This window comes from Aphelocoma coerulescens, chromosome 3, assembly GCF_041296385.1.
Source record: "Aphelocoma coerulescens isolate FSJ_1873_10779 chromosome 3, UR_Acoe_1.0, whole genome shotgun sequence".
In the NCBI taxonomy this organism is placed as follows: Eukaryota; Metazoa; Chordata; class Aves; order Passeriformes; family Corvidae; genus Aphelocoma; species Aphelocoma coerulescens.
In genome coordinates, this window is record NC_091016.1 from 27299443 (window position 1) to 27319773 (window position 20331).

Consider the following 20331-nt stretch of genomic DNA (forward strand, 5'->3'; position numbering starts at 1 on the left):
GAGAAAAAGCATGCAACGAACGAGTGCAAAATAAAATCGAGAAGAAGGGAACGAGAAAAAGCGTGCAACGAACGAGTGCAGGGAAAAAGCGGGAAGAAGGGAACGAGAAAAAGCGTGCGACGAACGAGTGCAGGGGAAAAGCGGGAAGAAGGGAACGAGAAAAAGCGTGCAACGAACGAGTGCAGGGGAAAAGCGGGAAGAAGGGAACGAGAAAAAGCGTGCAACGAACGAGTGCAAAATAAAAGCGGGAAGAAGGGAACGAGAAAAAGCGTGCAACGAACGAGTGCAGGGAAAAAGCAGGAAGAAGGGAACGAGAAAAAGCGTGCAACGAACGAGTGCAGGAAAAAAGCGGGAAGAAGGGAACGAGAAAAAGCGTGCAATGAACGAGTGCAAAATAAAAGCGGGAAGAAGGGAACGAGAAAAAGCGTGCAACGAACGAGTGCAAAATAAAAGCGGGAAGAAGGGAACGAGAAAAAGCGTGCAACGAACGAGTGCAGGAAAAAAGCGGGAAGAAGGGAACGAGAAAAAGCGTGCAACGAACGAGTGCAGGGGAAAAGTGGGAAGAAGGGAACGAGAAAAAGCGTGCAACGAACGAGTGCAAAATAAAATCGAGAAGAAGGGAACGAGAAAAAGCGTGCAACGAACGAGTGCAGGGAAAAAGCGGGAAGAAGGGAACGAGAAAAAGCGTGCAACGAACGAATGCAAAATAAAAGCGGGAAGAAGGGAACGAGAAAAAGCGTGCAACGAACGAGTGCAGGAAAAAAGCGGGAAGAAGGGAACGAGAAAAAGCGTGCAACGAACGAGTGCAGGGGAAAAGCGGGAAGAAGGGAACGAGAAAAAGCGTGCGACGAACGAGTGCAGGGGAAAAGCGGGAAGAAGGGAACGAGAAAAAGCGTGCGACGAACGAGTGCAGGGGAAAAGCGGGAAGAAGGGAACGAGAAAAAGCGTGCAACGAACGAGTGCAAAATAAAAGCGGGAAGAAGGGAACGAGAAAAAGTGTGCAACGAACGAGTGCAGGGAAAAAGCAGGAAGAAGGGAACGAGAAAAAGCGTGCAACGAACGAGTGCAGGAAAAAAGCGGGAAGAAGGGAACGAGAAAAAGCGTGCAATGAACGAGTGCAAAATAAAAGCGGGAAGAAGGGAACGAGAAAAAGCGTGCAACGAATGAGTGCAAAATAAAAGCGGGAAGAAGGGAACGAGAAAAAGTGTGCAACGAACGAGTGCAGGGGAAAAGTGGGAAGAAGGGAACGAGAAAAAGCGTGCAACGAACGAGTGCAGGAAAAAAGCGGGAAGAAGGGAACGAGAAAAAGCGTGCAACGAACGAGTGCAGGGGAAAAGTGGGAAGAAGGGAACGAGAAAAAGCGTGCAACGAACGAGTGCAGGGAAAAAGCGGGAAGAAGGGAACGAGAAAAAGTGTGCAACGAACGAGTGCAGGGAAAAAGCGGGAAGAAGGGAACGAGAAAAAGCGTGCCACGATCGAGTGCAAAATAAAAGCGGGAAGAAGGGAACGAGAAAAAGCGTGCAACGAACGAGTGCAGGGAAAAAGCGGGAAGAAGGGAACGAGAAAAAGCGTGCAACGAACGAGTGCAAAATAAAATCGAGAAGAAGGGAACGAGAAAAAGCGTGCAACGAACGAGTGCAGGAAAAAAGCGGGAAGAAGGGAACGAGAAAAAGCGTGCAACGAACGAGTGCAGGGGAAAAGTGGGAAGAAGGGAACGAGAAAAAGCGTGCAACGAAGGAGTGCAGGGAAAAAGCGGGAAGAAGGGAACGAGAAAAAGCGTGCAACGAACGAGTGCAGGGAAAAAGCGGGAAGAAGGGAACGAGAAAAAGCGTGCGACGAACGAGTGCAGGGAAAAAGCGGGAAGAAGGGAACGAGAAAAAGCGTGCCACGAACGAGTGCAAAATAAAATCGGGAAGAAGGGAACGAGAAAAAGCGTGCAACGAACGAGTGCAGGGAAAAAGCGGGAAGAAGGGAACGAGAAAAAGCGTGCAACGAACGAGTGCAAAATAAAAGCGGGAAGAAGGGAACGAGAAAAAGCGTGCAACGAACGAGTGCAGGGAAAAAGCGGGAAGAAGGGAACGAGAAAAAGCGTGCAACGAACGAGTGCAAAATAAAAGCGGGAAGAAGGGAACGAGAAAAAGCGTGCAACGAACGAGTGCAGGGAAAAAAGCGGGAAGAAGGGAACGAGAAAAAGCGTGCAACGAATGAGTGCAGGGAAAAAGCGGGAAGAAGGGAACGAGAAAAAGCGTGCGACGAACGAGTGCAAAATAAAAGCGGGAAGAAGGGAACGAGAAAAAGCGTGCAACGAACGAGTGCAGGGAAAAAGCGGGAAGAAGGGAACGAGAAAAAGCGTGCAACGAACGAGTGCAAAATAAAAGCGGGAAGAAGGGAACAAGAAAAAGCGTGCAACGAACGAGTGCAGGGGAAAAGCGGGAAGAAGGGAACGAGAAAAAGCGTGCAACGAATGAGTGCAGGGAAAAAGCGGGAAGAAGGGAACGAGAAAAAGCGTGCAACGAACGAGTGCAAAATAAAATTGAGAAGAAGGGAACGAGAAAAAGCGTGCAACGAACGAGTGCAAAATAAAAGCAGGAAGAAGGGAACGAGAAAAAGCGTGCAACGAACGAGTGCAAAATAAAAGCGGGAAGAAGGGAACGAGAAAAAGCGTGCAACGAACGAGTGCAGGGAAAAAGCAGGAAGAAGGGAACGAGAAAAAGCGTGCAACGAACGAGTGCAGGAAAAAAGCGGGAAGAAGGGAACGAGAAAAAGCGTGCAATGAACGAGTGCAAAATAAAAGCGGGAAGAAGGGAACGAGAAAAAGCGTGCAACGAACGAGTGCAAAATAAAAGCGGGAAGAAGGGAACGAGAAAAAGCGTGCAACGAAGGAGTGCAGGAAAAAAGCGGGAAGAAGGGAACGAGAAAAAGCGTGCAACGAACGAGTGCAGGGGAAAAGTGGGAAGAAGGGAACGAGAAAAAGCGTGCCACGAACGAGTGCAAAATAAAATCGAGAAGAAGGGAACGAGAAAAAGCGTGCAACGAACGAGTGCAGGGAAAAAGCGGGAAGAAGGGAACGAGAAAAAGCGTGCAACGAACGAATGCAAAATAAAAGCGGGAAGAAGGGAACGAGAAAAAGCGTGCAACGAACGAGTGCAGGAAAAAAGCGGGAAGAAGGGAACGAGAAAAAGCGTGCGACGAACGAGTGCAGGGGAAAAGCGGGAAGAAGGGAACGAGAAAAAGCGTGCAACGAACGAGTGCAGGGGAAAAGCGGGAAGAAGGGAACGAGAAAAAGCGTGCGACGAACGAGTGCAGGGGAAAAGCGGGAAGAAGGGAACGAGAAAAAGCGTGCAACGAACGAGTGCAAAATAAAAGCGGGAAGAAGGGAACGAGAAAAAGTGTGCAACGAACGAGTGCAGGGAAAAAGCAGGAAGAAGGGAACGAGAAAAAGCGTGCAACGAACGAGTGCAGGAAAAAAGCGGGAAGAAGGGAACGAGAAAAAGCGTGCAATGAACGAGTGCAAAATAAAAGCGGGAAGAAGGGAACAAGAAAAAGCGTGCAACAAACGAGTGCAGGGGAAAAGCGGGAAGAAGGGAACGAGAAAAAGTGTGCAACGAACGAGTGCAGGGGAAAAGCGGGAAGAAGGGAACGAGAAAAAGCGTGCAACGAACGAGTGCAGGAAAAAAGCGGGAAGAAGGGAACGAGAAAAAGCGTGCAACGAACGAGTGCAGGGGAAAAGTGGGAAGAAGGGAACGAGAAAAAGCGTGCAACGAACGAGTGCAGGGAAAAAGCGGGAAGAAGGGAACGAGAAAAAGTGTGCAACGAACGAGTGCAGGGAAAAAGCGGGAAGAAGGGAACGAGAAAAAGCGTGCCACGAACGAGTGCAAAATAAAAGCGGGAAGAAGGGAACGAGAAAAAGCGTGCAACGAACGAGTGCAGGGAAAAAGCGGGAAGAAGGGAACGAGAAAAAGCGTGCAACGAACGAGTGCAAAATAAAAGCGGGAAGAAGGGAACGAGAAAAAGCGTGCAACGAACGAGTGCAGGGAAAAAAGCGGGAAGAAGGGAACGAGAAAAAGCGTGCAACGAATGAGTGCAGGGAAAAAGCGGGAAGAAGGGAACGAGAAAAAGCGTGCGACGAACGAGTGCAAAATAAAAGCGGGAAGAAGGGAACGAGAAAAAGCGTGCAACGAACGAGTGCAGGGAAAAAGCGGGAAGAAGGGAACGAGAAAAAGCGTGCAACGAACGAGTGCAAAATAAAAGCGGGAAGAAGGGAACAAGAAAAAGCGTGCAACGAACGAGTGCAGGGGAAAAGCGGGAAGAAGGGAACGAGAAAAAGCGTGCAACGAATGAGTGCAGGGAAAAAGCGGGAAGAAGGGAACGAGAAAAAGCGTGCAACGAACGAGTGCAAAATAAAATTGAGAAGAAGGGAACGAGAAAAAGCGTGCAACGAACGAGTGCAAAATAAAAGCAGGAAGAAGGGAACGAGAAAAAGCGTGCAACGAACGAGTGCAAAATAAAAGCGGGAAGAAGGGAACGAGAAAAAGCGTGCAACGAACGAGTGCAGGGAAAAAGCAGGAAGAAGGGAACGAGAAAAAGCGTGCAACGAACGAGTGCAGGAAAAAAGCGGGAAGAAGGGAACGAGAAAAAGCGTGCAATGAACGAGTGCAAAATAAAAGCGGGAAGAAGGGAACGAGAAAAAGCGTGCAACGAACGAGTGCAAAATAAAAGCGGGAAGAAGGGAACGAGAAAAAGCGTGCAACGAACGAGTGCAGGAAAAAAGCGGGAAGAAGGGAACGAGAAAAAGCGTGCAACGAACGAGTGCAGGGGAAAAGTGGGAAGAAGGGAACGAGAAAAAAAGATCGCAAGGAACGAGTTCAGGGAAAAATTGGGGAGAAGGGAACGGGAAAAGAGCGCAAGGAACGAGTGCAGGGAAAAATCCAGAAGAAGGGAACGAGAAAAAGAGCGCAAGGAACGAGTGCGGGGAAAAATTGGGAAGAAGGGAACGGGAAAAAGAGCGCAAGGAACGAGTGCGGGGAAAAATTGGGAAGAAGGGAACGGGAAAAAGAGCGCAACTAACGAGAGCGGGGAAAAATTGGGAAGAAGGGAACGGGAAAAAGAGCGCAAGGAACGAGTTCAGGGAAAAATTGGGAAAAAGGGAACGGGAAAAAGAGCGCAAGGAACGAGTTCACGGAAAAATCCAGAAGAAGGGAACGAGAAAAAGAGCGCAAGGAACGAGTGCAGGGAAAAATTGGGAAGAAAGGAACGAGAAAAAGAGCGCAAGGAATCAGTGCAGGGAAAAATCCAGAAGAAGGGAATTGGAAAAAGAGCGCAACGAACGAGTGCAGGGAAAAATTGGGAAGAAGGGAACGGGGAAAAGAGCGCCAGGAACGAGTGCAGGGAAAAATCCACAAGAAGGGACGAGAAAAAGAGCGCAACGAACGAGTTCAGGGAAAAATTGGGAAGAAGGGAACGGGAAAAAGAGCGCAAGGAACGAGTGCGGAGAAAAATTGGGAAGAAGGGAACGGGAAAAAGAACGCAAGGAACGAGTGCAGGGAAAAAATCCAGAAGAAGGGAACGGGAAAAAGAGCGCAATGAATGAGTGCAGGGAAAAATTGGGAAGAAGGGAACGGGAAAAAGAGTGCAAGGAACGAGTGCGGGAAAAAATTGGGAAGAAGGGAGCGGGAGAAAAAAGTGCAAGGAACGAGTGCAGGGAAAAAGCGGGAAGAAGGGAACGAGAAAAAGCGTGTAACGAACGAGTGCAAAAAAAAAGCGGGAAGAAGGGAACGAGAAAAAGCGTGCAACCAACGAGTGCAGGGAAAAAGCGGGAAGAAGGGAACGAGAAAACGTGCAACGAACGAGTGCAGGGAAAAAATGGGAAGAAGGGAACGAGAAAAAGCGTGCAACGAACGAGTGCAGGGAAAAAGCGGGAAGAAGGGAACGAGAAAAAGCATGCAACGAACGAGTGCAAAATAAAAGTGGGAAGAAGGGAACGAGAAAAAGCGTGCGACGAACGAGTGCAAAATAAAATCGGGAAGAAGGGAACGAGAAAAAGCGTGCAACGAACGAGTGCAGGGAAAAAGTGGGAAGAAGGGAACGAGAAAAAGCGTGCAACGAACTAGTGCAAAATAAAATCGGGAAGAAGGGAACGAGAAAAAGAGAGCAACGAACGAGTGCAAAATAAAATCGGGAAGAAGGGAACGAGAAAAAGCGTGCAAGGAACGAGTGCAGGGAAAAATTGGGAAGAAGGGAACGAGAACAAGAGCGCAAGGAACGAGTGCAGGGATCAATTGGGAAGAAGGGAACGAGAAAAAGAGCGCAAGGAACGAGTGCAGGGAAAAATTGGGAAGAAGGGAACGAGAAAAGATCGCAAGGAACGAGTGCGGGGTAAAATTGGGAAGAAGGGAACGGGAAAAAGAGCGCAAGGAACGAGTTCAGGGAAAAAACCAGAAGAAGGGAACGAGAAAAAGAGCGCAAGGAACAAGTTCAGGGAAAAATTGGGAAGAATGGAACGGGAAAAAGAGCGCAACGAACGAGTGCAGGGAAGAAGCGGGAAGAAGGGAACGAGAAAAAGAGCGCAAGGAACGAGTGCGGGGAAAAATTGGGAAGAAGGGAACGAGAAAAAGAGCGCAAGGAACGAGTTCAGGGAAAAAAACAGAAGAAGGGAACGAGAAAAAGAGCGCAAGGAACGAGTTCAGGGAAAAATTGGGAAGAAGGGAACGGGAAAAAGAGCGCAAGGAACGAGTTCAGGGAAAAATTGGGAAGAAGGGAACGGGAAAAAGAGCGCAAGGAACGAGTGCGGGGAAAAATTGGGAAGAAGGGAACGAGAAAAAGAACGCAAGGAACGAGTGCAGGGAAAAAATCCAGAAGAAGGGAACGAGAAAAAGAGCGCAAGGAATGAGTGTGGGGAAAAATTGGGAAGAATGGAACGGGAAAAAGAGCGCAACGAACGAGTGCAGGGGAAAAGCGGGAAGAAGGGAACGAGAAAAAGCGTGCAACGAACGAGTGCAGGGAAAAAGCGGGAAGAAGGGAACGAGAAAAAGCGTGCAACGAACGAGTGCAGGGGAAAAGCGGGAAGAAGGGAACGAGAAAAAGTGTGCAACGAACGAGTGCAAAATAAATGCGGGAAGAAGGGAACGAGAAAAAGCGTGCAACGAACGAGTGCAGGGGAAAAGCGAGAAGAAGGGAACGAGAAAAAGCGTGCAACGAACGAGTGCAGGGGAAAAACGGGAAGAAGGGAACGAGAAAAAGCGTGCAACGAACGAGTGCAGGGGAAAAACGGGAAGAAGGGAACGAGGAAAAGCGTGCAACGAACGAGTGCAGGAAAAAAGCGGGAAGAAGGGAACGAGAAAAAGCGTGCAACGAACGAGTGCAGGGAAAAGCGGGAAGAAGGGAACGAGAAAAAGCGTGCAACGAACGAGTGCAAAATCAAAGCGGGAAGAAGGGAACGAGAAAAAGCGTGCAACGAACGAGTGCAGGGAAAAAGCGGGAAGAAGGGAACGAGAAAAAGCGTGCAACAAACGAGTGCAGGGAAAAAGCGGGAAGAAGGGAACGGGAAAAAGCGTGCAACGAACGAGTGCAGGGAAAAAGCGGGAAGAAGGGAACGAGAAAAAGCGTGCAACGAACGAGTGCAGGGGAAAAGCGGGAAGAAGGGAACGAGAAAAAGCGTGCAACGAACGAGTGCAGGGAAAAAGCGGGAAGAAGGGAACGAGAAAAAGCGTGCAACGAACGAGTGCAGGGGAAAAGCGGGAAGAAGGGAACGAGAAAAAGCGTGCAACGAACGAGTGCAGGGGAAAAGCGGGAAGAAGTGAACGAGAAAAAGCGTGCAACGAACGAGTGCAGGAAAAAAGCGGGAAGAAGGGAACGAGAAAAAGCGTGCCACGAACGAGTGCAAAATAAAAGCGGGAAGAAGGGAACGAGAAAAAGCGTGCAACGATAGAGTGCAGGGAAAAAGCGGGAAGAAGGGAACGAGAAAAAGCGTGCAACGAACGAGTGCAGGGAAAAAGCGGGAAGAAGGGAACGAGAAAAAGCGTGCAACGAACGAGTGCAAAATAAAAGCGGGAAGAAGGGAACGAGAAAAAGAGTGCAACGAACGAGTGCAGGGAAAAAGCGGGAAGAAGGGAACGAGAAAAAGCGTGCAACGAACGAGTGCAGGAAAAAAGCGGGAAGAAGGGAACGAGAAAAAGCGTGCAACGAACGAGTGCAGGGAAAAAGCAGGAAGAAGGGAACGAGAAAAAGCGTGCAACGAACGAGTGCAGGGAAAAAGCGGGAAGAAGGGAACGAGAAAAAGCGTGCAACGATAGAGTGCAAAATAAAATCGGGAAGAAGGGAACGAGAAAAAGCGTGCAAGGAACGAGTGCAGGGAAAAATGGGGAAGAAGGGAACGAGAACAAGAGCGCAAGAAACGAGTGCAGGGATAAATTGGGAAGAAGGGAACGAGAAAAAGAGCGCAAGGAACGAGTGCAGGGGAAAAGCGGGAAGAAGGGAACGAGAAAAAGCGTGCAACGATAGAGTGCAGGGAAAAAGCAGGAAGAAGGGAACGAGAAAAAGCGTGCAACGAACGAGTGCAGGGGAAAAGCGGGAAGAAGGGAACGAGAAAAAGCGTGCAACAAACGAGTGCAGGGAAAAAGCGGGAAGAAGGGAACGAGAAAAAGCGTGCAACGAACGAGTGCAAAATAAAATCGAGAAGAAGGGAACGAGAAAAAGTGTGCAACGAACGAGTGCAGGGGAAAAGCGGGAAGAAGGGAACGAGAAAAAGCGTGCAACGAACGAGTGCAAAATAAAATCGAGAAGAAGGGAACGAGAAAAAGCGTGCGACGAACGAGTGCAGGGGAAAAGCGGGAAGAAGGGAACGAGAAAAAGCGTGCGACGAACGAGTGCAGGGGAAAAGCGGGAAGAAGGGAACGAGAAAAAGCGTGCAACGAACGAGTGCAAAATAAAAGCGGGAAGAAGGGAACGAGAAAAAGTGTGCAACGAACGAGTGCAGGGAAAAAGCGGGAAGAAGGGAACGAGAAAAAGCGTGCAACGAACGAGTGCAGGGAAAAAGCGGGAAGAAGGGAACGAGAAAAAGCGTGCAACGATAGAGTGCAAAATAAAAGCGGGAAGAAGGGAACGAGAAAAAGCGTGCAACGAACGAGTGCAGGGAAAAAGTGGGAAGAAGGGAACGAGAAAAAGCGTGCGACGAACGAGTGCAAGGGAAAAGAGGGAAGAAGGGAACGAGAAAAAGCGTGCAACGAACGAGTGCAGGGGAAAAGCGGGAAGAAGGCAACGAGAAAAAGCGTGCAACGAACGAGTGCAGGGAAAAAGCGGGAAGAAGGGAACGAGAAAAAGTGTGCAACGAACGAGTGCAGGGGAAAAGCGGGAAGAAGGGAACGAGAAAAAGCGTGCGACGAACGAGTGCAGGGGAAAAGTGGGAAGAAGGGAACGGGGAAAAGAGCGCCAGGAACGAGTGCAGGGAAAAATCCACAAGAAGGGACGAGAAAAAGAGCGCAACGAACGAGTTCAGGGAAAAATTGGGAAGAAGGGAACGGGAAAAAGAGCGCAAGGAACGAGTGCGGAGAAAAATTGGGAAGAAGGGAACGGGAAAAAGAACGCAAGGAACGAGTGCAGGGAAAAAATCCAGAAGAAGGGAACGGGAAAAAGAGCGCAATGAATGAGTGCAGGGAAAAATTGGGAAGAAGGGAACGGGAAAAAGAGTGCAAGGAACGAGTGCGGGAAAAAATTGGGAAGAAGGGAGCGGGAGAAAAAAGTGCAAGGAACGAGTGCAGGGAAAAAGCGGGAAGAAGGGAACGAGAAAAAGCGTGTAACGAACGAGTGCAAAAAAAAAGCGGGAAGAAGGGAACGAGAAAAAGCGTGCAACCAACGAGTGCAGGGAAAAAGCGGGAAGAAGGGAACGAGAAAACGTGCAACGAACGAGTGCAGGGAAAAAATGGGAAGAAGGGAACGAGAAAAAGCGTGCAACGAACGAGTGCAGGGAAAAAGCGGGAAGAAGGGAACGAGAAAAAGCATGCAACGAACGAGTGCAAAATAAAAGTGGGAAGAAGGGAACGAGAAAAAGCGTGCGACGAACGAGTGCAAAATAAAATCGGGAAGAAGGGAACGAGAAAAAGCGTGCAACGAACGAGTGCAGGGAAAAAGTGGGAAGAAGGGAACGAGAAAAAGCGTGCAACGAACTAGTGCAAAATAAAATCGGGAAGAAGGGAACGAGAAAAAGAGAGCAACGAACGAGTGCAAAATAAAATCGGGAAGAAGGGAACGAGAAAAAGCGTGCAAGGAACGAGTGCAGGGAAAAATTGGGAAGAAGGGAACGAGAACAAGAGCGCAAGGAACGAGTGCAGGGATCAATTGGGAAGAAGGGAACGAGAAAAAGAGCGCAAGGAACGAGTGCAGGGAAAAATTGGGAAGAAGGGAACGAGAAAAGATCGCAAGGAACGAGTGCGGGGTAAAATTGGGAAGAAGGGAACGGGAAAAAGAGCGCAAGGAACGAGTTCAGGGAAAAAACCAGAAGAAGGGAACGAGAAAAAGAGCGCAAGGAACAAGTTCAGGGAAAAATTGGGAAGAATGGAACGGGAAAAAGAGCGCAACGAACGAGTGCAGGGAAGAAGCGGGAAGAAGGGAACGAGAAAAAGAGCGCAAGGAACGAGTGCGGGGAAAAATTGGGAAGAAGGGAACGAGAAAAAGAGCGCAAGGAACGAGTTCAGGGAAAAAAACAGAAGAAGGGAACGAGAAAAAGAGCGCAAGGAACGAGTTCAGGGAAAAATTGGGAAGAAGGGAACGGGAAAAAGAGCGCAAGGAACGAGTGCGGGGAAAAATTGGGAAGAAGGGAACGGGAAAAAGAGCGCAAGGAACGAGTGCGGGGAAAAATTGGGAAGAAGGGAACGAGAAAAAGAACGCAAGGAACGAGTGCAGGGAAAAAATCCAGAAGAAGGGAACGAGAAAAAGAGCGCAAGGAATGAGTGTGGGGAAAAATTGGGAAGAATGGAACGGGAAAAAGAGCGCAACGAACGAGTGCAGGGGAAAAGCGGGAAGAAGGGAACGAGAAAAAGCGTGCAACGAACGAGTGCAGGGAAAAAGCGGGAAGAAGGGAACGAGAAAAAGCGTGCAACGAACGAGTGCAGGGGAAAAGCGGGAAGAAGGGAACGAGAAAAAGTGTGCAACGAACGAGTGCAAAATAAATGCGGGAAGAAGGGAACGAGAAAAAGCGTGCAACGAACGAGTGCAGGGGAAAAGCGAGAAGAAGGGAACGAGAAAAAGCGTGCAACGAACGAGTGCAGGGGAAAAACGGGAAGAAGGGAACGAGAAAAAGCGTGCAACGAACGAGTGCAGGGGAAAAACGGGAAGAAGGGAACGAGGAAAAGCGTGCAACGAACGAGTGCAGGAAAAAAGCGGGAAGAAGGGAACGAGAAAAAGCGTGCAACGAACGAGTGCAGGGAAAAGCGGGAAGAAGGGAACGAGAAAAAGCGTGCAACGAACGAGTGCAAAATCAAAGCGGGAAGAAGGGAACGAGAAAAAGCGTGCAACGAACGAGTGCAGGGAAAAAGCGGGAAGAAGGGAACGAGAAAAAGCGTGCAACAAACGAGTGCAGGGAAAAAGCGGGAAGAAGGGAACGGGAAAAAGCGTGCAACGAACGAGTGCAGGGAAAAAGCGGGAAGAAGGGAACGAGAAAAAGCGTGCAACGAACGAGTGCAGGGGAAAAGCGGGAAGAAGGGAACGAGAAAAAGCGTGCAACGAACGAGTGCAGGGAAAAAGCGGGAAGAAGGGAACGAGAAAAAGCGTGCAACGAACGAGTGCAGGGGAAAAGCGGGAAGAAGGGAACGAGAAAAAGCGTGCAACGAACGAGTGCAGGGAAAAAGCGGGAAGAAGGGAACGAGAAAAAGCGTGCAACGAACGAGTGCAGGGGAAAAGCGGGAAGAAGGGAACGAGAAAAAGCGTGCAACGAACGAGTGCAGGGGAAAAGCGGGAAGAAGTGAACGAGAAAAAGCGTGCAACGAACGAGTGCAGGAAAAAAGCGGGAAGAAGGGAACGAGAAAAAGCGTGCCACGAACGAGTGCAAAATAAAAGCGGGAAGAAGGGAACGAGAAAAAGCGTGCAACGATAGAGTGCAGGGAAAAAGCGGGAAGAAGGGAACGAGAAAAAGCGTGCAACGAACGAGTGCAGGGAAAAAGCGGGAAGAAGGGAACGAGAAAAAGCGTGCAACGAACGAGTGCAAAATAAAAGCGGGAAGAAGGGAACGAGAAAAAGAGTGCAACGAACGAGTGCAGGGAAAAAGCGGGAAGAAGGGAACGAGAAAAAGCGTGCAACGAACGAGTGCAGGAAAAAAGCGGGAAGAAGGGAACGAGAAAAAGCGTGCAACGAACGAGTGCAGGGAAAAAGCAGGAAGAAGGGAACGAGAAAAAGCGTGCAACGAACGAGTGCAGGGAAAAAGCGGGAAGAAGGGAACGAGAAAAAGCGTGCAACGATAGAGTGCAAAATAAAATCGGGAAGAAGGGAACGAGAAAAAGCGTGCAAGGAACGAGTGCAGGGAAAAATGGGGAAGAAGGGAACGAGAACAAGAGCGCAAGAAACGAGTGCAGGGATAAATCGGGAAGAAGGGAACGAGAAAAAGAGCGCAAGGAACGAGTGCAGGGGAAAAGCGGGAAGAAGGGAACGAGAAAAAGCGTGCAACGATAGAGTGCAGGGAAAAAGCAGGAAGAAGGGAACGAGAAAAAGCGTGCAACGAACGAGTGCAGGGAAAAAGCGGGAAGAAGGGAACGAGAAAAAGCGTGCAACAAACGAGTGCAGGGAAAAAGCGGGAAGAAGGGAACGAGAAAAAGCGTGCAACGAACGAGTGCAAAATAAAATCGAGAAGAAGGGAACGAGAAAAAGCGTGCAACGAACGAGTGCAGGGAAAAAGCGGGAAGAAGGGAACGAGAAAAAGCGTGCAATGAACGAGTGCAAAATAAAAGCGGGAAGAAGGGAACGAGAAAAAGCGTGCAACGAACGAGTGCAGGGAAAAAGCGGGAAGAAGGGAACGAGAAAAAGCGTGCAACAAACGAGTGCAGGGGAAAAGTGGGAAGAAGGGAACGAGAAAAAGCGTGCAACGAACGAGTGCAGGGAAAAAGCGGGAAGAAGGGAACGAGAAAAAGCGTGCAACGAACGAGTGCAGGGAAAAAGCGGGAAGAAGGGAACGAGAAAAAGCGTGCCACGAACGAGTGCAGGGGAAAAGTGGGAAGAAGGGAACGAGAAAAAGCGTGCAACGAACGAGTGCAGGGAAAAAGCGGGAAGAAGGGAACGAGAAAAAGCGTGCAACGAACGAGTGCAGGGAAAAAGCGGGAAGAAGGGAACGAGAAAAAGCGTGCCACGAACGAGTGCAAAATAAAAGCGGGAAGAAGGGAACGAGAAAAAGCGTGCAACGAACGAGTGCAGGGGAAAAGTGGGAAGAAGGGAACGAGAAAAAGCGTGCGACGAACGAGTGCAAGGGAAAAGAGGGAAGAAGGGAACGAGAAAAAGCGTGCAACGAACGAGTGCAAAATAAAAGCGGGAAGAAGGGAACGAGAAAAAGTGTGCAACGAACGAGTGCAGGGAAAAAGCGGGAAGAAGGGAACGAGAAAAAGCATGCAACGAACGAGTGCAGGGGAAAAGCGGGAAGAAGGGAACGAGAAAAAGCGTGCAACGAACGAGTGCAGGGAAAAAGCGGGAAGAAGGGAACGAGAAAAAGCGTGCAACGAACGAGTGCAGGGGAAAAGCGGGAAGAAGGGAACGAGAAAAAGCGTGCAACGAACGAGTGCAGGGGAAAAGCGGGAAGAAGGCAACGAGAAAAAGCGTGCAACGAACGAGTGCAGGAAAAAAGCGGGAAGAAGGGAACGAGAAAAAGCGTGCCACGAACGAGTGCAAAATAAAAGCGGGAAGAAGGGAACGAGAAAAAGCGTGCAACGAACGAGTGCAGGGAAAAAGCGGGAAGAAGGGAACGAGAAAAAGCGTGCAACGAACGAGTGCAAAATAAAAGCGGGAAGAAGGGAACGAGAAAAAGAGTGCAACGAACGAGTGCAGGGAAAAAGCGGGAAGAAGGGAACGAGAAAAAGCGTGCAACGAACGAGTGCAGGAAAAAAGCGGGAAGAAGGGAACGAGAAAAAGCGTGCAACGAACGAGTGCAGGGAAAAAGCAGGAAGAAGGGAACGAGAAAAAGCGTGCAACGAACGAGTGCAGGGGAAAAGTGGGAAGAATGGAACGAGAAAAAGCGTGCAACGAACGAGTGCAAAATAAAAGCGGGAAGAAGGGAACGAGAAAAAGCGTGCAACGAACGAGTGCAGGGGAAAAGCGGGAAGAAGGCAACGAGAAAAAGCGTGCAACGAACGAGTGCAGGGAAAAAGCGGGAAGAAGGGAACGAGAAAAAGCGTGCAACGATAGAGTGCAAAATAAAATCGGGAAGAAAGGAACGAGAAAAAGCGTGCAACGAACGAGTGCAGGGAAAAATGGGGAAGAAGGGAACGAGAACAAGAGCGCAAGAAACGAGTGCAGGGATAAATTGGGAAGAAGGGAACGAGAAAAAGAGCGCAAGGAACGAGTGCAGGGGAAAAATCCAGAAGAAGGGAACGAGAAAAAGAGCGCAAGGAACGAGTTCAGGGAAAAATTGGGAAGAAGGGAACGGGAAAAAGAGCAAAAGGAACGAGTGCGGGGATAAATTGGGAAGAAAGGAACGGGAAAAAGAGCGCAAGGAACGAGTGCAGGAAAAAATTGGGAAGAAGGGAACGAGAAAAAGAGCGCAAGGAACGAGTGCAGGGAAAAATCCAGAAGAAGGGAACGAGAAAAAGAGCGCAAGGAACGAGTGCGGGGAAAAATTGGGAAGAAAGTAACGGGAAAAAGAGCGCAACGAACGAGTGCGGGGATAAATTGAGAAGAATGGAACGGGAAAAAGAGCGCAAGGAACGAGTGCGGGGAAAAATTGGGAAGAAGGGAACGAGAAAAAGAGCGCAACGAACGAGTGCGGGGATAAATTGGGAAGAAGGGAACGGGAAAAAGAGCGCAAGGAACGAGTTCAGGGAAAAATTGGGAAGAAGGGAACGGGAAAAAGATCGCAAGGAACGAGTTCAGGGAAAAATTGGGAAGAAGGGAACGAGAAAAAGAGCGCAAGGAACGAGTGCAGGGAAAAATCCAAAAGAAGGGAACGAGAAAAAGAGCGCAAGGAACGAGTGCGGGGAAAAATTAGGAAGAAGGGAACGGGAAAAAGAGCGCAAGGAACGAGTGCAGGGAAAAATTGGGAAGAAGGGAACGGGAAAAAGAGCAAAAGGAACGAGTGCGGGGATAAATTGGGAAGAAAGGAACGGGAAAAAGAGCGCAAGGAACGAGTGCGGGAAAAAATTGGGAAGAAGGGAACGAGAAAAAGAGCGCAACAAACGAGTGCAGGGAAAAATCCAGAAGAAGGGAACGAGAAAAAGAGCGCAAGGAACGAGTGCGGGGAAAAATTGGGAAGAAGGGAACGAGAAAAAGAGCGCAAGGAACGAGTGCAGGGATAAATTGGGAAGAAGGGAACGAGAAAAAGAGCGCAAGGAACGAGTGCAGGGAAAAATCCAGAAGAAGGGAATGAGAAAAATAGCGCAACAAACGAGTGCAGGGAAAAATTGGGAAGAAGGGAACGGGAAAAAGAGCGCAAGGAACGAGTGCAAGGAAAAATTCGGAAGAAGGGAACGAAAAAACGAGCGCAAGGAATGAGTGCAGGGAAAAATTGGGAAGAAGGGAACGGGAAAAAGAGCGCAAGGAACGAGTGCAGGGAAAAATTGGGAAGAAGGGAACGGGAAAACGAGCACAATGAATGAGTGCAGGGAAAAATTGGGAAGAAGGGAACGAGAAAAAGAGCGCAAGGAATGAGTGCAGGGGAAGAATTGGGAAGAAGGGAACGAGAAAAAGAGCGCAACAAATCAGTTCAGGGAAAAATTGGGAAGAAGGGAACGGGCAAAAGAGCGCAAGGAACGAGTGCAGGGAAAAAATCCAGAAGATGGGAACGGGAAAAAGAGCGCAAGGAATGAGTGCAGGGAAAAAATCCAGAAGAAGGGAGCGGGAAAAAGAGCGCAAGGAATGAGTGCGGGGAAAAATTGGGAAGAAGGGAACAGGAAAAAGAACGCAAGGAACGAGTGCAGGGAAAAAATCCAGAAGAAGGGAACGGGAAAAAGAGCGCAAGGAATGAGTGCAGGGAAAAATTGGGAAGAAGGGAACGGGAAAAAGAGCGCAAGGAACGAGTGCGGGGAAAAATTGGGAAGAATGGAACGGGAAAAAGAGCGCAAGGAAGGAGTGTGGGGAAAAATTGGGAAGAAGGGAGCGGGAGAAAAGAGTGCAAGGAACGAGTGCAGGGAAAAATTGGGAAGAAGGGAACGGGAAAAGGACTTCAACGAACGGGTGCAGGGAAAAATTGGGAAGAAGGGAGCGGGAAAAAGAGCGCAAGGAACGAGTGCAGGGAAAAATCCAGAGGAAGGGAACGAGAAAAAGAGCGCAACAAACGAGTGCAGGGAAAAATTGGGAAGAAGGGAACGGGAAAAAGAGTGCAAGGAACGAGTTCAGGGAAAAATTGGGAAAAAGTGAGCGGGAAAGAGAGCGCAAGGAAAAAGTGCAGGGAAAAATTGGGAAGAAGGGAGCAGGAAAAGTAGCGCAACGAGCGAGTCCAGGGACAAATTGGGAAGAAGGGAACGGGAAAAAGAGCGCAAGGAACGAGTGCAGGGAAAAATTGGGAAGAAGGGAACGGGAAAAAGAGCGCAACGAACGGGTGCGGGGAAAAATCCAGAAGAAGGGAACGAGAAAAAGAGCGCAAGGAACGAGTGCGGGGAAAAATTGGGAAGAAGGGAACGGGAAAAAGAGAGCAAGGAACGAGTGCAGAGAAAAATTGGGAAGAAGGGAACGAGAAAAAGCGCAAGGAACGAGTGCAGGGAAAAATTGGGAAGAAGGGAACGAGAACAAGAGCTCAAGGAACGAGTGCAGGGATAAATTGGGAAGAAGGGAACGAGAAAAAGAGCGCAAGGAACGAGTGCAGGGAAAAATTGGGAAGAAGGGAACGAGAAAAAGAGCGCAAGGAACGAGTGCGGGGAAAAATTGGGAAGAAAGTAACGGGAAAAAGAGCGCAAGGAACGAGTGCGGGGATAAATTGAGAAGAAGGGAACGGGAAAAAGAGCGCAAGGAACGAGTGCAGGGAAAAATTGGGAAGAAGGGAATGAGAAAAAGATCGCAAGGAACGAGTTCAGGGAAAAATTGGGAAGAAGGGAACGGGAAAAGAGCGCAAGGAACGAGTGCAGGGAAAAATCCAGAAGAAGGGAACGAGAAAAAGAGCGCAAGGAACGAGTGCGGGGAAAAATTGGGAAGAAGGGAACGGGAAAAAGAGCGCAAGGAACGAGTGCGGGGAAAAATTGGGAAGAAGGGAACGGGAAAAAGAGCGCAACTAACGAGAGCGGGGAAAAATTGGGAAGAAGGGAACGGGAAAAAGAGCGCAAGGAACGAGTTCAGGGAAAAATTGGGAAAAAGGGAACGGGAAAAAGAGCGCAAGGAACGAGTTCACGGAAAAATCCAGAAGAAGGGAACGGGAAAAAGAGCGCAAGGAACGAGTGCAGGGAAAAATTGGGAAGAAAGGAACGAGAAAAAGAGCGCAAGGAACGAGTGCAGGGAAAAATCCAGAAGAAGGGAATTGGAAAAAGAGCGCAACGAACGAGTGCAGGGAAAAATTGGGAAGAAGGGAACGGGGAAAAGAGCGCCAGGAACGAGTGCAGGGAAAAATCCACAAGAAGGGACGAGAAAAAGAGCGCAACGAACGAGTTCAGGGAAAAATTGGGAAGAAGGGAACGGGAAAAAGAGCGCAAGGAATGAGTGCGGAGAAAAATTGGGAAGAAGGGAACGGGAAAAAGAGCGCAAGGAACGAGTGCAGGGAAAAGTCCAGAAGAATGAAACGAGAAAAAGAGCGCAAGGAACGAGTGCGGGGAAAAATTGGGAAGAAGGGAACGGGAAAAAGAATGCAAGGAACGAGTGCAGGGAAAAAATCCAGAAGAAGGGAACGGGAAAAAGAGCGCAATGAATGAGTGCAGGGAAAAATTGGGAAGAAGGGAACGGGAAAAAGAGTGCAAGGAACGAGTGCGGGAAAAAATTGGGAAGAAGGGAGCGGGAGAAAAAAGTGCAAGGAACGAGTGCAGGGAAAAAGCGGGAAGAAGGGAACGAGAAAAAGCGTGTAACGAACGAGTGCAAAAAAAAAGCGGGAAGAAGGGAACGAGAAAAAGCGTGCAACCAACGAGTGCAGGGAAAAAGCGGGAAGAAGGGAACGAGAAAAAGCGTGCAACGAACGAGTGCAGGGAAAAAATGGGAAGAAGGGAACGAGAAAAAGCGTGCAACGAACGAGTGCAGGGAAAAAGCGGGAAGAAGGGAACGAGAAAAAGCGTGCAACGAACTAGTGCAAAATAAAATCGGGAAGAAGGGAACGAGAAAAAGAGAGCAACGAACGAGTGCAAAATAAAATCGGGAAGAAGGGAACGAGAAAAAGCGTGCAAGGAACGAGTGCAGGGAAAAATTGGGAAGAAGGGAACGAGAACAAGAGCGCAAGGAACGAGTGCAGGGATCAATTGGGAAGAAGGGAACGAGAAAAAGAGCGCAAGGAACGAGTGCAGGGAAAAATTGGGAAGAAGGGAACGAGAAAAGATCGCAAGGAACGAGTGCGGGGTAAAATTGGGAAGAAGGGAACGGGAAAAAGAGCACAATGAATGAGTGCAGGGAAAAATTGGGAAGAAGGGAACGAGAAAAAGAGCGCAACAAATCAGTTCAGGGAAAAATTGGGAAGAAGGGAACGGGCAAAAGAGCGCAAGGAACGAGTGCAGGGAAAAAATCCAGAAGATGGGAACGGGAAAAAGAGCGCAAGGAATGAGTGCAGGGAAAAAATCCAGAAGAAGGGAGCGGGAAAAAGAGCGCAAGGAATGAGTGCGGGGAAAAATTGGGAAGAAGGGAACGAGAAAAAGAGCGCAAGGAACGAGTGCAGGGATAAATTGGGAAGAAGGGAACGAGAAAAAGAGCGCAAGGAACGAGTGCAGGGAAAAATCCAGAAGAAGGGAATGAGAAAAATAGCGCAACAAACGAGTGCAGGGAAAAATTGGGAAGAAGGGAACGGGAAAAAGAGCGCAAGGAACGAGTGCGGGGAAAAATTCGGAAGAAGGGAACGAAAAAACGAGCGCAAGGAATGAGTGCAGGGAAAAATTGGGAAGAAGGGAACGGGAAAAAGAGCGCAAGGAACGAGTGCAGGGAAAAATTGGGAAGAAGGGAACGGGAAAACGAGCACAATGAATGAGTGCAGGGAAAAATTGGGAAGAAGGGAACGAGAAAAAGAGCGCAAGGAATGAGTGCAGGGGAAGAATTGGGAAGAAGGGAACGAGAAAAAGAGCGCAACAAATCAGTTCAGGGAAAAATTGGGAAGAAGGGAACGGGCAAAAGAGCGCAAGGAACGAGTGCAGGGAAAAAATCCAGAAGATGGGAACGGGAAAAAGAGCGCAAGGAATGAGTGCAGGGAAAAAATCCAGAAGAAGGGAGCGGGAAAAAGAGCGCAAGGAATGAGTGCGGGGAAAAATTGGGAAGAAGGGAACAGGAAAAAGAACGCAAGGAACGAGTGCAGGGAAAAAATCCAGAAGAAGGGAACGGGAAAAAGAGCGCAAGGAATGAGTGCAGGGAAAAATTGGGAAGAAGGGAACGGGAAAAAGAGCGCAAGGAACGAGTGCAGGGAAAAATTGGGAAGAATGGAACGGGAAAAAGAGCGCAAGGAAGGAGTGTGGGGAAAAATTGGGAAGAAGGGAGCGGGAGAAAAGAGTGCAAGGAACGAGTGCAGGGAAAAATTGGGAAGAAGGGAACGGGAAAAGGACTTCAACGAACGGGTGCAGGGAAAAATTGGGAAGAAGGGAGCGGGAAAAAGAGCGCAAGGAACGAGTGCAGGGAAAAATCCAGAGGAAGGGAACGAGAAAAAGAGCGCAACAAACGAGTGCAGGGAAAAATTGGGAAGAAGGGAACGGGAAAAAGAGTGCAAGGAACGAGTTCAGGGAAAAATTGGGAAAAAGTGAGCGGGAAAGAGAGCGCAAGGAAAAAGTGCAGGGAAAAATTGGGAAGAAGGGAGCAGGAAAAGTAGCGCAACGAGCGAGTGCAGGGACAAATTGGGAAGAAGGGAACGGGAAAAAGAGCGCAAGGAATGAGTGCAGGGAAAAATTGGGAAGAAGGGAACGAGAAAAAGAGCGCAACAAACCGGTGCGGGGAAAAATCCAGAAGAAGGGAACGAGAAAAAGAGCGCAAGGAACGAGTGCGGGGAAAAATTGGGAAGAAGGGAACGGGAAAAAGAGAGCAAGGAACGAGTGCAGAGAAAAATTGGGA